Here is a 12,835-nt window from a genome sequence, read left to right on the forward strand (position 1 = left end):
CGAGAGGGGATCGAATTTTGGATCACTGCTACACGCCATACAAGCAGGGCTACAAAGCTGTCTCACACCCGGCTTTTGGGAAGTCTGACCACAACGCCATCTTCCTCATTCCCCAGTATAAACAAAGCATACGGAGGGAAGACGTGACCACGAAGGAAGTAAAACGGTGGACTGCCCAATCAGAAGCTACGCTACAGGACGCACTCAACGACGTAGACTGGGACATGTTCAGAGCATGCGCAGTCGACATCAACGCGTTTACGGAAGTAGCAGTATGCTTCGTCAATATGCTAGCGGAGGAGATTATCCCCACTGCGAGAGTCACCACATTCCCAAACCAGAAACCGTGGATGGACAGATCGATTGGCGCCTCCTACAACGCGGGTCTCGCCACTGGCGATATGAGCGCCTACAAAGCGGCCTCATACGGCGTGCGGCGCGCGGTGAGAGATGCCAAACGCAGGTACCGGGAACGTGTGGAGTCCCGCTTCCACCAGGGCGACACACGGAGTATGTGGCACGGACTACGCACCATTACGGACTACAAAGCCAGGGACACTGCGCCGATCAACGCCGACTCTGCATTCACCAACGAGCTGAATCGGTTCTACGCCCGTTTCGAGGTTAGCCAGGCGGCTAATGCTATCTACCGCCTGACTACCGAGGACAGTGACGTCATCAGCGAGAGACCAGTGACCAGCATCGCGGAGCATGACGTCCGAGTGGCACTGAGGAGAGTGACGGCATCACCGGCCGTCTGCTGCGCTGCTGTGCTGACCAGCTAGCAGGTGTGTTCACTTACATCTTCAACGAGTCCCTGGCGAAGTCTGTGGTCCCCACATGCTTCAAAAGATCCACCATCATCCCTGTGCCCAAGAACAGCAAACCCTCATCCCTGAACGATTACCGGCCAGTTGCACTGACCTCGGTAGTAATGAAGGTGTTTGAGAGGCTGCTGAAGAACATCATCTCCTCCTCCATCCCAGACACCACAGATCCTCTGCAGTTCGCCTACCGACCCAACAGATCCACTGAGGAGGCCATCGCCCACGTCCTGCACACCACCCTCAGCCACGTGGACAAGAAACAGGGTAACTATGTGCGAATGCTGTTTGTTGATTACAGTTCAGCGTTTAACACAATAGTGCCCTGCAGACTGTTCACAAAGCTCAGGGATCTGGGACTTAACAGCCGTCTGTGTGCATGGGTGTTGGACTTCCTCACTGGCAGAACTCAGGTGGTGAGGGTGGGTAGATGCGTCTCTAACAGTATCACCATCAACACAGGAGCACCTCAGGATGTGTCCTCTCGCCACTGCTCTACTCCCTCTACACTTCAGACTGTGTGGCCACCCATGGCTCCAACACCATCCAACACTTAGCAGATCTGGGATCAGATAGAGAAGGATGGGCAGAAATTCTTTCCTAGCTGACCAGTTACAATGACCCTTCATTTGACACTCATGTACAGCATATCTGAGGATAGGTAGGCTCCTTCACCTGCTGTTTTGAATTTTGTTTAAAAACACTCTTTTACTACCTGGCCTTTGACCAGGAGATGACTGTGATCTTACTTTTAATGTACTCTTTTATTGTTTCATTTCTACAGCTCTTTTATGTTCTGTACCCTCTGGCCTGTGTTTCTTTTTATGTTTGGTGTTATTGTACAGCCCTTTCATCAGTCCTGTGACTGTTTTTAAAAGTGCTTTAAAAAGTGCTTTCCTTACAGGAAAGTCAGTGGCAGAGATTAGCTCCTCTTCATCTCAACTTCAAAGTTTTGTGGAACTTTGAACTTTGTAATTCATGCCTGAAGAGAAAACCACCAGAGTCTCATGACCATCATCACAACTACCTGTCTTTTTAACCTTAGACTTCGTGTATCTTGAGACTTGAACCCATGACTATTTACATCCTATTGGTGATGGACAAATGTACATGTTTGGCACAAGCTTATGCAACAAAAAACAATTCTGCAAAAACAGCAGTGGAGAAACTCTTCAATCACTTTGACCCACTGCCCTCCCGTTGGCGCCTCAGGGCAATCAGGTCCCATGCCTCCAGACTCACAAATGGCTTCTTCCCCTGGATCATTTGAACAAACACTCTCACCACACCCCACCAAACAATCTGAGCCATGGTCTGAGTAACCCCATCAGTCAGGCCACTCACACATGGACTCTAAGACAAATTCTTTTGCACTACGTCCAAGCACTTTGCAACCTATCCTTAAATGCGTGCCTTTTCTATTGTGTGCCTTTGTCTTGTTTTGTATATTTCCCTCTTGTTTGTATACATTTCTCCTGTTTGGTATTTATATTTTATTTCTGCACAGTTGGTGTGGAGCACCCACAAATTTGGTTATTCTAATCTCTGAACTTCAGATTCCCATCAAGAATCTGTACACCAATAGAGACTTTGGGGAAAATGGCAGAAAAATCTATTTTTAAAAAGATAGCCAGTTGAAGCAACGAATTGATTATCCAAGCTCAACGGCTGCGCTTGTAATTGCTAAAGGTTGTTATGGTCCTGGGACCCTGATCTTACCCTAATCAAGCTGTATTTGAAAAAAAAGTGTGAAAGACCCACAAACAAACACAAAAAGGAAAGAGAGCAAAGGTAGGCAAAGCATCACAAAGGAGAATACCACACCTTTGGTGGGGATTATTAGTGAAGGTAAATTCGATTCTTTTTATTGAATCGAGTTTGAATGAGTCACTCACCAAAATGAATAAGGTTTTTTGAGTTATTTGAGTCACTGAGTCAGTTACCCAGAGAGTGCAAAAAATGTACCTTTTCACTCAAACTTAATTTGTTTCCCTTTTCATATAAATCCTAACACTACCATCCCCCAGGCTTCTACCTTTCTACCTATAAAACCCGAGAGCAGCCAAATGGCTGGTAGGCTTTTAGCTAGGCTTTAGCTTCAGCCAAGTGGAAGCTAAATTGGCTAGTCATTCACATGTAAATTGGGTCGTTATCTGGGAATTCTGGAGGGAGGGGAGTGGGGGTGTGTGATTGAGGCCGTGGGGGAGCTGCTAAAAGCTGTGCACTTCCTTTTGTGTTTCATCTTGATGCATTCTCAATCATCCAGGGAAATAAATCTCCAAAAGTCACCAACTTGGAGTGTTTCAGTTTGCCATCTTAGGGAGAAATCAACACACATGGGTGTATGTCCTTTGTTGCTGAGATTTATTGATAAAAACAGTACAAAAAACCAACCATTTGTACACATATTTACAAATAATAATAAAAAGTGAGTGAGTACAATTCAACATTTTCAGCAATCACTCACAATCCTGGCACTGCCATGGTATCTGTAGTCTGCATTTACCACATGTGTATCTTTTGCAGTGAACACATCGCACAGTGGCATGATTGTTCTTGCAGTTGTGTTTGACCTGACACGTGGCTCTTTTTCCAGGGCTCGGTGTGGAGGGTTGTGTCCGAAGCAACTGTTCTTTTCTTGCCTTCTTCCCAGCTACATGAGAGCGAGCCAACTCTGTTGCAAGCGCCACCAGGAAGTCCACCCGTCTTTCCTTCGTCCCGGTGCATGCTTGATACAGCACATGTGCATTCAGTGCTGCCATGTCAATCATGTTATAAAACACGGCGACTGGCCAGCGCCGTGTTCCTTTGCGGACAGTGTACTCCCGAACCATCTGGTCCATCACATCCACGCCACACTTTGTTTTGTTGTAAAGGGTGACAGTGTTTGGCTTCCTTTTGGTGGTGTTATCAGTCTGAACCACGCTGTGCATGCTGCTAAGAATATAGACTGTCTTCTTCCGTTTGGCCGCATACGCCGTCAGCGTGGCAGCAGAGGTTGAAAACACCTAAGAAATAAGATAAATTGCTATTTCCATAGCCCTTTTACACACAATGAAACACATAAACATAGAACCACAAAAGACCTGTAACATACCTGAGTGGTGAATTCATTGCGATCTGTCTGTCTAGTGGATTGAGGAATTTCCCTGCGAATCCTGTTGACTGTGCCGAGGATGGTGGTTTTCCGTCTAAGAAGTTTTTGTGCAAGTGAAAGCGATGTGAAAAAATTGTCCGTGGTAACATTTCTGCCCTTGTCTAGGAATGGTTCCATCAGCCTCATTACTACATTTTCAGAAAGTCTCTCCCCAGTGGGACGATTGGGGTCCTTGCCAAGATATGGGAAGACATTGCAAATGTACTTGGATTTTAGGTCGCAGGCCACCCAAAACTTGATCCCAAACTTGTCAGGTTTACTTGCAATATACTGCAGGAAACAGCACCGAGTCTTTGATGGGAAAAGCTGTTCATCAACGGTGATATGTAGACCAGGGTTGTAGCACGTGATGCAGTTGGTGACAAATGATCCCCACACACTGGAAATTGCAGCAAACTTGTCAGTCTTTGCTCGATCACAGCGGGTGGACTTGTCATCAAAGCGTAGGTGTTGCATGATGTTTTGGAAGCGGTTTCGTGCCATAGTTCCAATGATCTGTGGGTTTCCCAGGTTTGCTGACCAGCAGTCATTTACAGATGGAACCCTGTAAACCCCCCGCAAGATCACAATTGCAATAAATGCCATTAGTTCAGGGAGGTCCATGAACCAATGAACATGCTCCATGCACCACTCAGCAGGCCATTTGTAAATATGTGTACAAATGGTTGGTTTTTTGTACTGTTTTTATCAATAAATCTCAGCAACAAAGGACCTACACCCATGTGTGTTGATTTCTCCCTAAGATGGCAAACTGAAACACTCCAAGTTGGTGACTTTTGGAGATTTATTTCCCTGGATGATTGAGAATGCATCAAGATGAAACACAAAAGGAAGTGCACAGCTTTTAGCAGCTCCCCACGCCCTCAATCACACACCCCCACTCCCCTCCCTCCAGAATTCCCAGATAACGACCCAATTTACATATGAATGACTAGCCAATTTAGCTTCCACTTGGCTGAAGCTAAAGCCTAGCTAAAAGCCATTTGGCTGCTCTCCGGGTTTTAAAGGTAGAAAAAGCCAAATGGCGATCCGTGGGGGTTTAAGTGTAATGCTAAGATAAGTGATTAAAAAAGAAAAACAACTATTTTTATAGAGCAAAAAAGAGCCAAAAAATTAAGATTTCTTAAGGGAACATTTATTTATTTTTTATTTTATTTTATTAGTAAATGCTCCTTAACACTGGTTGCCAAACAAGAAGAAGAAGAAGAAGCAGTGAGCCAGTAGGGAGGGGGTGAGTGAGTGCGTGAGTGATTCGTTCATGCTACGAGGGTTAACGTGGAGTAACCCCAATGTGCTGTTAGCATGTTAGCAGAGCGATGCTACTGTGAACCGAGGAGCTGTTGTCTTGATGTGAGCTTCTACTCAGGGTTTTTTTCTTCCAGTTCAGAGCAGAAATGTTTTTGTTAAGAAACTGGCTGTTGTTTTTTTCCACACAATTTTAATTATAAGCTAGATATATTTCTACTAACGAAATGAGTTTTCTAACAGCAACAGGGTTGAGTCAGTGAATGAGTCAGTAGGGCTTGTGAATCATGATTCACGAGTCAGTAAAGTGATTTTCAAGTATTGAACGATTCATTCATGATTCGCACATCACTAGGGATTATAGTTAAAGACTTCAGGAATCCAAAATCGGTAAGGAATATTACATAAGTGTTAAAATATTTCTATTTATAATTGTTAATTTATCCAATTGCAGTCGTTTCCATGAAATCTGGAGACTTTGTTAGCAAATGCATGACATTCTTTAAAGGTAATCACAATAATTTGCTCAACCCCTTTAACCCTTAGGAGAGCCTCCAGGTGGTGCTACTTTTTTATTTTCTGCAAGGGTGCAATGCTACTGAAATGTGTCTGTCGCAATTATTGTTGGATAAGCAGCTGTTTTCAGCAGCTGTGAACACACCCCGTCTGGGCCTGCTGTGTTCCTGGGCCGTTGCCTCCTCAGTTCTCTCCTCACTTGGTCTATAGTTATGCAGGGAGGGTTCTATGGGGAGGAGCATTCAGGGGGAGTATCAAATGAGGGTGTTGTGCACTACACCTACAGGACACCTACAGTGAGTCCTGGGTCTGACTGGGCCCTCCTCCCAGTAGGACACCCCTGAAATACCTCACCTAGGAGGAGTCCAGGAGGCATCCTAGTCAGATGCCACTAGAGATGGACCGATCCGATATTACCAGAGGTGGGACCAAGTCATTGTTTTGCAAGTCTCAAGTAAGTCTCAAGTCTTTATCCTCAAGTCTCAAGTCAAGTCTCAAGTAATGTCAGGCAAGTCAGAGTCGAGTCTCAAGTCACTGGTGTAAAAGTCCGAGTCAAGTCACAAGTCTGAAACTTTGAATTTCAAGTCCTTTCGAGTCTTTAAAAAAAAAAAACGAAAAAATAATGTTGCAGTTATGCTAAATGTAAATATTAGACCATGTAATTTTAAATCTGTGTTTTTCTCAACACATGACAAAATAGTGAACTTAGAAAATATACACAAATTGTGAAATTGCACCTCTTTAAAATGCAGCTCAATTAAACCTAGCTCCAAGAATAATTTTCACCGACAGTTCTGAGATAAGCTGCATGTTATTCTTGGATGCGGTTGTAGGACCAGCTTTAAAATCGCATGACAAAAATATCATAGACATTAAAAAAAACTGTATCACCAACGTAGCCTGGACAACATTTGCTAGTTAGATGAAGTCAGCTATCTCATCTTAGCATATTTATATGCATATTTATAATTATACGGTTCTTGGAGTGAGTGCATACACTCATGAAGTTTAGTAACTTCAGGTCACTGCAACAAGCCCAGGTACAGTTTACCGACGGATGGGTGCAGGACCTTGAAATGCACCGTGTAGAACGAAAGACCATCGTACGTATCATAAGTTTACCAGTCTCACAAATTGTTGTCATAAATACACATTCCTTAACCGTTTATTAATAGGACATTTGAGCTCAACGGTAATTAATTAGTAGTGGAAATAATTTCTGGTAGCGTTACAGAAATGTAGCAGTGACAACAATATTGTATGCTGTAATCACCGCGCGGATAGGAGGCGGCTGGCTTGACCGCGGCTCACAAATGACGGCTCACTTTACCGCAGTCTGTAATCGCACTGGGCAATTAGTGATACAAAAAACCTGTTTTATCCTGTGAATAAAAGTATATGTTTTTGTCAATGTACCATAATAACAGAAGCGAAACGCAATATTGTGTCAGGACAATTCACTATTTATGCACAATAAATAAAGGAGCATAGCGCGACAATTTCTGTTCAGCGCCAGACTTGCTTGTAACCTATATCACCAATTATGTTATGAAAATGACGTATTAACTACTAAAAAACACTGACCTTCGTGTAAATGCTTGGAGCAGACTAACCTGTGAGCTGGAGTGTTCTGGGACGTTATATTTGGTCTTTGAATGGCTGCAATCCAGGCCATCCGTCGCGTCTTTGTTACTTCGGAAACATGGCTTGAACAATTTCTCTTCAACGACGTAATCCGATAACAACCGATCTCTTTACCCGTCGGCTTCCCGTGGCTGTCATGCGACCGGCTATTGCAGTTAATAATACAACGGCTTCTTGACATTTTTGTGTTTCTTTTCATCGCTGTTTAACTGATTTTAATTGAAAGCCTGCGTGCGCTAGTACCGCTTGCCACGAGTTCCCAGAATCCTTTGCGGTTCTACCCGTGAATGACGTCACATTTTCAATCTCTATATAATATGCATGTTAAATTTTATATTTGGGGTAAAATATCAAGTCTTTTCAAGTAAACCGGTTCAAGTCCAATTCAAGTCCCAAGTCATTGGTGTAAAAGTCCAAGTCAAGTCACAAGTCTTAGAACATTTTTTCAAGTCAAGTCTAAAGTCATAAAATTAATGACTCGAGTCTGACTCGAGTCCAAGTCATGTGACTCGAGTCCACACCTCTGGATATTACGTATCGGTATCGGCCCGATACTGACCTAAATTACTGGATCGGATATCGGAGAAAAATAAAAAATGTAATCCGATCCATTAAATATCACGAAAGCACCTCACAAAACTTGCAACAGGCCGTAACTCGCCTCAGAACGTTAGCACGTCGGAGCAGTATGCATCACGTGATAGAGCGGCTGTGGCATGCGGGACCTGTCGGTGGTCTGGATAGCATGTGGAGCTTCGCTAGCAACCCGGCATTTCATCTCCGACAAAGTTATCCCCGAGAGAAGTAAAGCAAGTGTGTAAGTCCATCTCTGAATGTTTGTAAAGCATTCCTGCGTTAAGCTTAACAAGCGACTGCCTCTTCTTGCTGCTACTTCAATCATGAAACTGCTTAATGATCAGCTGATCGGCTTTTCTGTCGCGAGTCCGTCTCTCTTGTTTGTTTTTGGCCCACTTTGCACCAGAAAGAGGAAACCAGTGGATAAACAACAGCAGCACGTTTAAGCTTGATAAGCTGTTGTTAGAATTTATTTAATATTACTTTCTACACCAGGATCTTTTTCTACGTAGCTGACGCTGGTAACTGTGCAGGGGCGGATCTAGCAAAGTTTAGCCAGGGGGGCCGATAGGGCATTAACAGGGAAAAGGGGGCACAAAGACATACTTTTCTTTCTTATTCTCATTTAAAATGTCTAGCTTTTAATAAATAATTATCTGACACCCAAAGTTTTAATTTGATGTAAAAGGAATAGAAGTCAATTACTGTATATAGTGACTATTAAGTCTAATATATATACCCTAGTAAGGGTATATATATTAGACCCTAGTAAACAAAACTGAAGTAATAGTCTTTGGCGCCAAAGAAAAACGATTACAGGTCACCAGAGAACTTCAATCTATACATCTAAAAACCACAAACCAGGCGAGAAATTTGGGTGTCGTGATGGATGCAGACCTAAACTTAGAAAAACACATTAGGACAATAACAAAGTCAGCTTACTATCACCTCAAGAATATTTCAAGGATAAAAGATCTGATGTCTCAACAGGACCTGGAAAAACTAGTCCATGCATTCATCTTTAGTAGGCTTGATTACTGTAACAGCATCTTTACAGGTCTACCTAAAAAATCAGTCAGACAACTACAGCTCATTCAGAACTCTGCTGCTCGAGTCCTCACTAAGACCAAAAAAGTGGACCACATCAGTCCAGCTCTGAGGTCTTTACACTGGCTGCCTGTCCGTCAGAGGATAGACTTTAAAGTTCTGATGCTGGCCTATAAAGCTCTGAATGGTTTAGGACCAAAATACATCAGTGACCTCCTGACCCAGTATGAACCATCCAGATCCCTCAGGTCATCTGGATCCGGTCTTTTATCAGTTCCCAGAGTCAGAACCAGACACGGAGAAGCTGCATTCAGCTTTTATGCTCCTTATATCTGGAACAAACTCCCAGAAAGCCTCAGATCAGCTGAAACACTCAGTTTATTTAAATCCAGGTTGAAGACTCACCTGTTCTCAGCTGCATTTGAATAAAGCACCAAATCCACACTTTTAAGCTTAAATTTCAAAACTTACACTAACTACTGATCTTATCTATTTCTGATTTTATCTGTTTTGATTTTATATACTGTTTTGTTTGTTTGTTAAGCTTAAATTTCAAAACTTACATTAACTACTGATTTTATCTACTGTTCTGATTTTATCTGTTTTGATTTTATATACTGTTTTGTTTGTTTGTTTGTTTGTTTGTTTGTTTGTTTGTTTGTTTGTTTGTTTGTTTGTTTGTTTGTTTGTTAAGTGGGTTTAGAGCTCTGGGTAGCTCCCCAGCTGGGTCTAGACTGGGTCTAGAGAGTATTTTAAATTCAGGGAATTTAAAATAGAAAGTAGCTCGTCCACAGGACTGGTAGCTCCCCTTACGATAAGGGTTCTGTGATATTATTCTGTTATCATATGTTACCTTATATATGTAATCAAAAGTAGTTGAAGTATGATACTGCTGTAGATCATATTATACCCTTTAACATAGAGTGTGTGATCAGTATGTAGTCTTAGTTTGCATTATACTTCTGACCTAAAAGAGTGTGAAAATCATTACATCTATTGGATTGATCTGTATTACTCGACACTGTTGAATGTGTTACACTGTTTCTTGACATTTCATACTGCTGAATCATGAAGAGAATGTTGTGTGCAGAGGACCTTGTGCCGATAATAGAAGAGACAGACCACATTCCACACCCCCACCTTACAGAAAGCAGAGAAAGACAGGGAGCCGAGGTCATAACTTAGGCGCTGTAACAGAGAAAGAATGTGATGTTTTGGCTTTTACGACTAGATGGGGGCCACTAGAGACTATAAAAAGCTGAGCAACCCGTCACCATTTTGAGACTGCTGCGACCCTCTTCAGGCATGTCTCCCCATCATGATGGTCCTTATGCTCTTAAGTGTTGAATTGTATGGAAATAAATGATTGTTGATTGAGCATAAATACACCGAGTATTGTCCTTCCTTCAGCCCAAAGATTCAAATTGGGAGATTTCAACAACTTGGTGCCGTGTGACCCGGATCTTTGGTGTGCTGAGGAGGGGCAGATTTGGCCTTTGGTGAGATCGTGAGGCGAGGTGAACAGAGGACCGGTCCAAATATAAAAAGGTAAGCACAGCCTGTTGTATTATAAATACCAAATGTGCATATTGGGCTTTCCAAATTAATCTGTTCACTGAGTTACACGTATTTTCACAGTAAATTTGTCGGTGTCTGGTTTTTGGCGCGAGATACTAACAACATAAGTTGAGGCTGAATTCCAGTGTGTTAAATAAACTGCTTCTACCGAGAAACTAATAAGATACTACGTTGAGCTAGTTGCAGCCACTTTACCTTCCACATTTAATTTTGTCTAATACTGGCTTCTGTAGCAATAATACATTAGAATTTCTTCTGAAGACGCGGCCATTAGTTCAGTACATTGAAGTCGAGGTTTTGAAGTTGTTTATGGTGTCGGTAAAGTCCTGGCTATGAAATAGAAGCTGATTTAAGGAAAAGCAGATGCTGGCTCACGGTGCAGTTGAACACTGGCAACGCGGAAGCGAAACACGTCCGTAGGTTTGGTTTATGATACGGCCGTGTTCCGGTGGTACGGCCGTGGAGTGCAGTAGTGGTTGGTGCTGGTTTCAGTACGTTGAATAGAGGTTTGACGGTGGTTTGTGGCGTCAGTCGAGTCTCAAGGGCTGCGGTCATAAAACAAAGTAAAATTTTACTTGCCAAGAAGTACATCAGAATCAGAATCAGAATCAGAATACTTTATTGATCCCTGGGGGAAATTATTTTTTGTTACAGTGCTCCATTTTAAACCAACATTAAGACAAGACAGACAATACACTAACTAAGAATAGTACAATATATACATATATATATACATACATACATACATAAGTCACTCATAAATAAATAGTTGGAAAAGAAACATGTGTAGCTGTAGCAGTAACCAGTGTGTTAAGTGGATGCGTTGTACAGGGAGATGGCCACAGGCAGGAATGATTTCCTGTGTCGTTCAGTGGTGCTTTTCGGTAATCTCAGTCTCTCACTGAACAAGCTCCTGTGACTGACCAACATGTCATGGAGTGGGTGGGAGGTGTTATCCAACATTGTCTTTATCTTGGACAGCATCCGCCTCTCCGATACCACCTTGAGGGAGTCCAGCTCCATCCCCACAACATTGCTGGCCTTACGGATTAGTTTATTAAGTCTGTTGGCATCTGCAACCCTCAGCCTGCTCCCCCAGCATGCAACAGCATAGAGGATCGCACTGGCCACAACAGACTCATAGAAAATCCTCAGCATTTTCTGGCAGATGTTGAAGGACCTCAGTCGCCTCAAAAAATAGAGACGACTCTGGCCCTTCCTGTAAAGTGCTGTGGTGTTTTTAGCCCAGTCCAGTTTATTGTCAATGTGTACTCCAAGGTATTTATAGTCCTCCACAATGTCAACACTGACCCCCTGAATTGAAACAGGGGTCAAGTGTTTCCTGGTCTTCCTGAAGTCCACGATCAGTTCCTTGGTCTTTGCCACGTTGAGCTGCAGATGATTCTGCTCACACCACGTGACAAAGGAGTCGACCACAGCCCGGTACTCTGTCTCATCATCCCTGCTGATGCATCCAACCACCGCAGAGTCATCAGAAAACTTCTGAAGATGGCAGGTCTCTGTGCAGTGGCTGAAGTCTGTGGTGTAGAGGGTGAAGAGGAAGGGGGAGAGGACAGTCCCCTGTGGTGCCCCTGTGTTGCTGATCACCTTGTCAGACACACACTGTGGGAGACGTACATATTGTGGTCTTCCTGTCAGGTAATCAACAATCCAGGACACCAGAGAAGCATCCACCTGCATCGCTGCTAACTTATCACCCAGGAGGGTCGGCCTGATGGTGTTGAAAGCACTGGAAAAGTCAAAAAACATGACCCTCACAGTGCTCGCACAGTGCTCGCACATAGAGCAAAACCTGGTTTATGGTATCAGTATAACTTCAGGGGACGCAGGCATCACTTTTATGATGCGACTTTGCCCCGTTGTGGCGGCCATAAGCGCAGAGAAAGGGGTATTTTGGTCTATGGTGCAGTGTGCTTTAAGAAGATCTAATAGTTGAGCTCAGAGGTTTCTGTGTAAAATTCCCGCTGAGGAAAAGTGTTGTGTGTGTGTGTGTGAAGGCGCGCTCTGAGTGAGTGTGTGCGAAGCTGCGAAGCGCGCTCTGGGTGCTGTCTTGTGTGTAAAGCGCGCTCTAGGTGTTGTTTTGAGTGTGAGTGAGGCGCGCTCTGAATGTGTTTTTTGTGAGTGTGAAGCGTGAACACAGTGACAGTGACGGTTGATGTGTTTGATTAGGAGGACGCTAGAGCAAAGACACATTTTAGGATCAAAGGTTGATGCCTAGTGTACCTGT

The 12,835-nt window shown here is 43.5% G+C and overlaps 1 protein-coding gene and 1 long non-coding RNA gene across 2 annotated transcripts in view; one reads left to right on the forward strand and one right to left on the reverse strand.

The window, feature by feature from the left end:
* The window catches only part of LOC146669047 (calcium-dependent secretion activator 1-like), a 337,734-nt gene that overhangs the window by 285,658 nt on the left and 39,241 nt on the right, over positions 1-12,835 (reverse strand). The gene's annotated exons all lie outside the window — the stretch shown is intronic.
* The window catches only part of LOC146669048 (uncharacterized), a 77,556-nt gene that overhangs the window by 62,627 nt on the left and 2,094 nt on the right, over positions 1-12,835 (forward strand). Inside the window, exon 2 of the long non-coding RNA XR_014911668.1 lies at positions 10,420-10,660. This is a non-coding gene — a long non-coding RNA (uncharacterized LOC146669048). The remainder of the gene's footprint in view (positions 1-10,419; positions 10,661-12,835) is intronic.

Source organism: Rhamphochromis longiceps, linkage group LG5 (genome assembly GCF_057381845.1).
Source record: "Rhamphochromis longiceps isolate RC_006_pf linkage group LG5, R_longiceps_female_GT1.1, whole genome shotgun sequence".
Taxonomy (NCBI): domain Eukaryota; kingdom Metazoa; phylum Chordata; class Actinopteri; order Cichliformes; family Cichlidae; genus Rhamphochromis; species Rhamphochromis longiceps.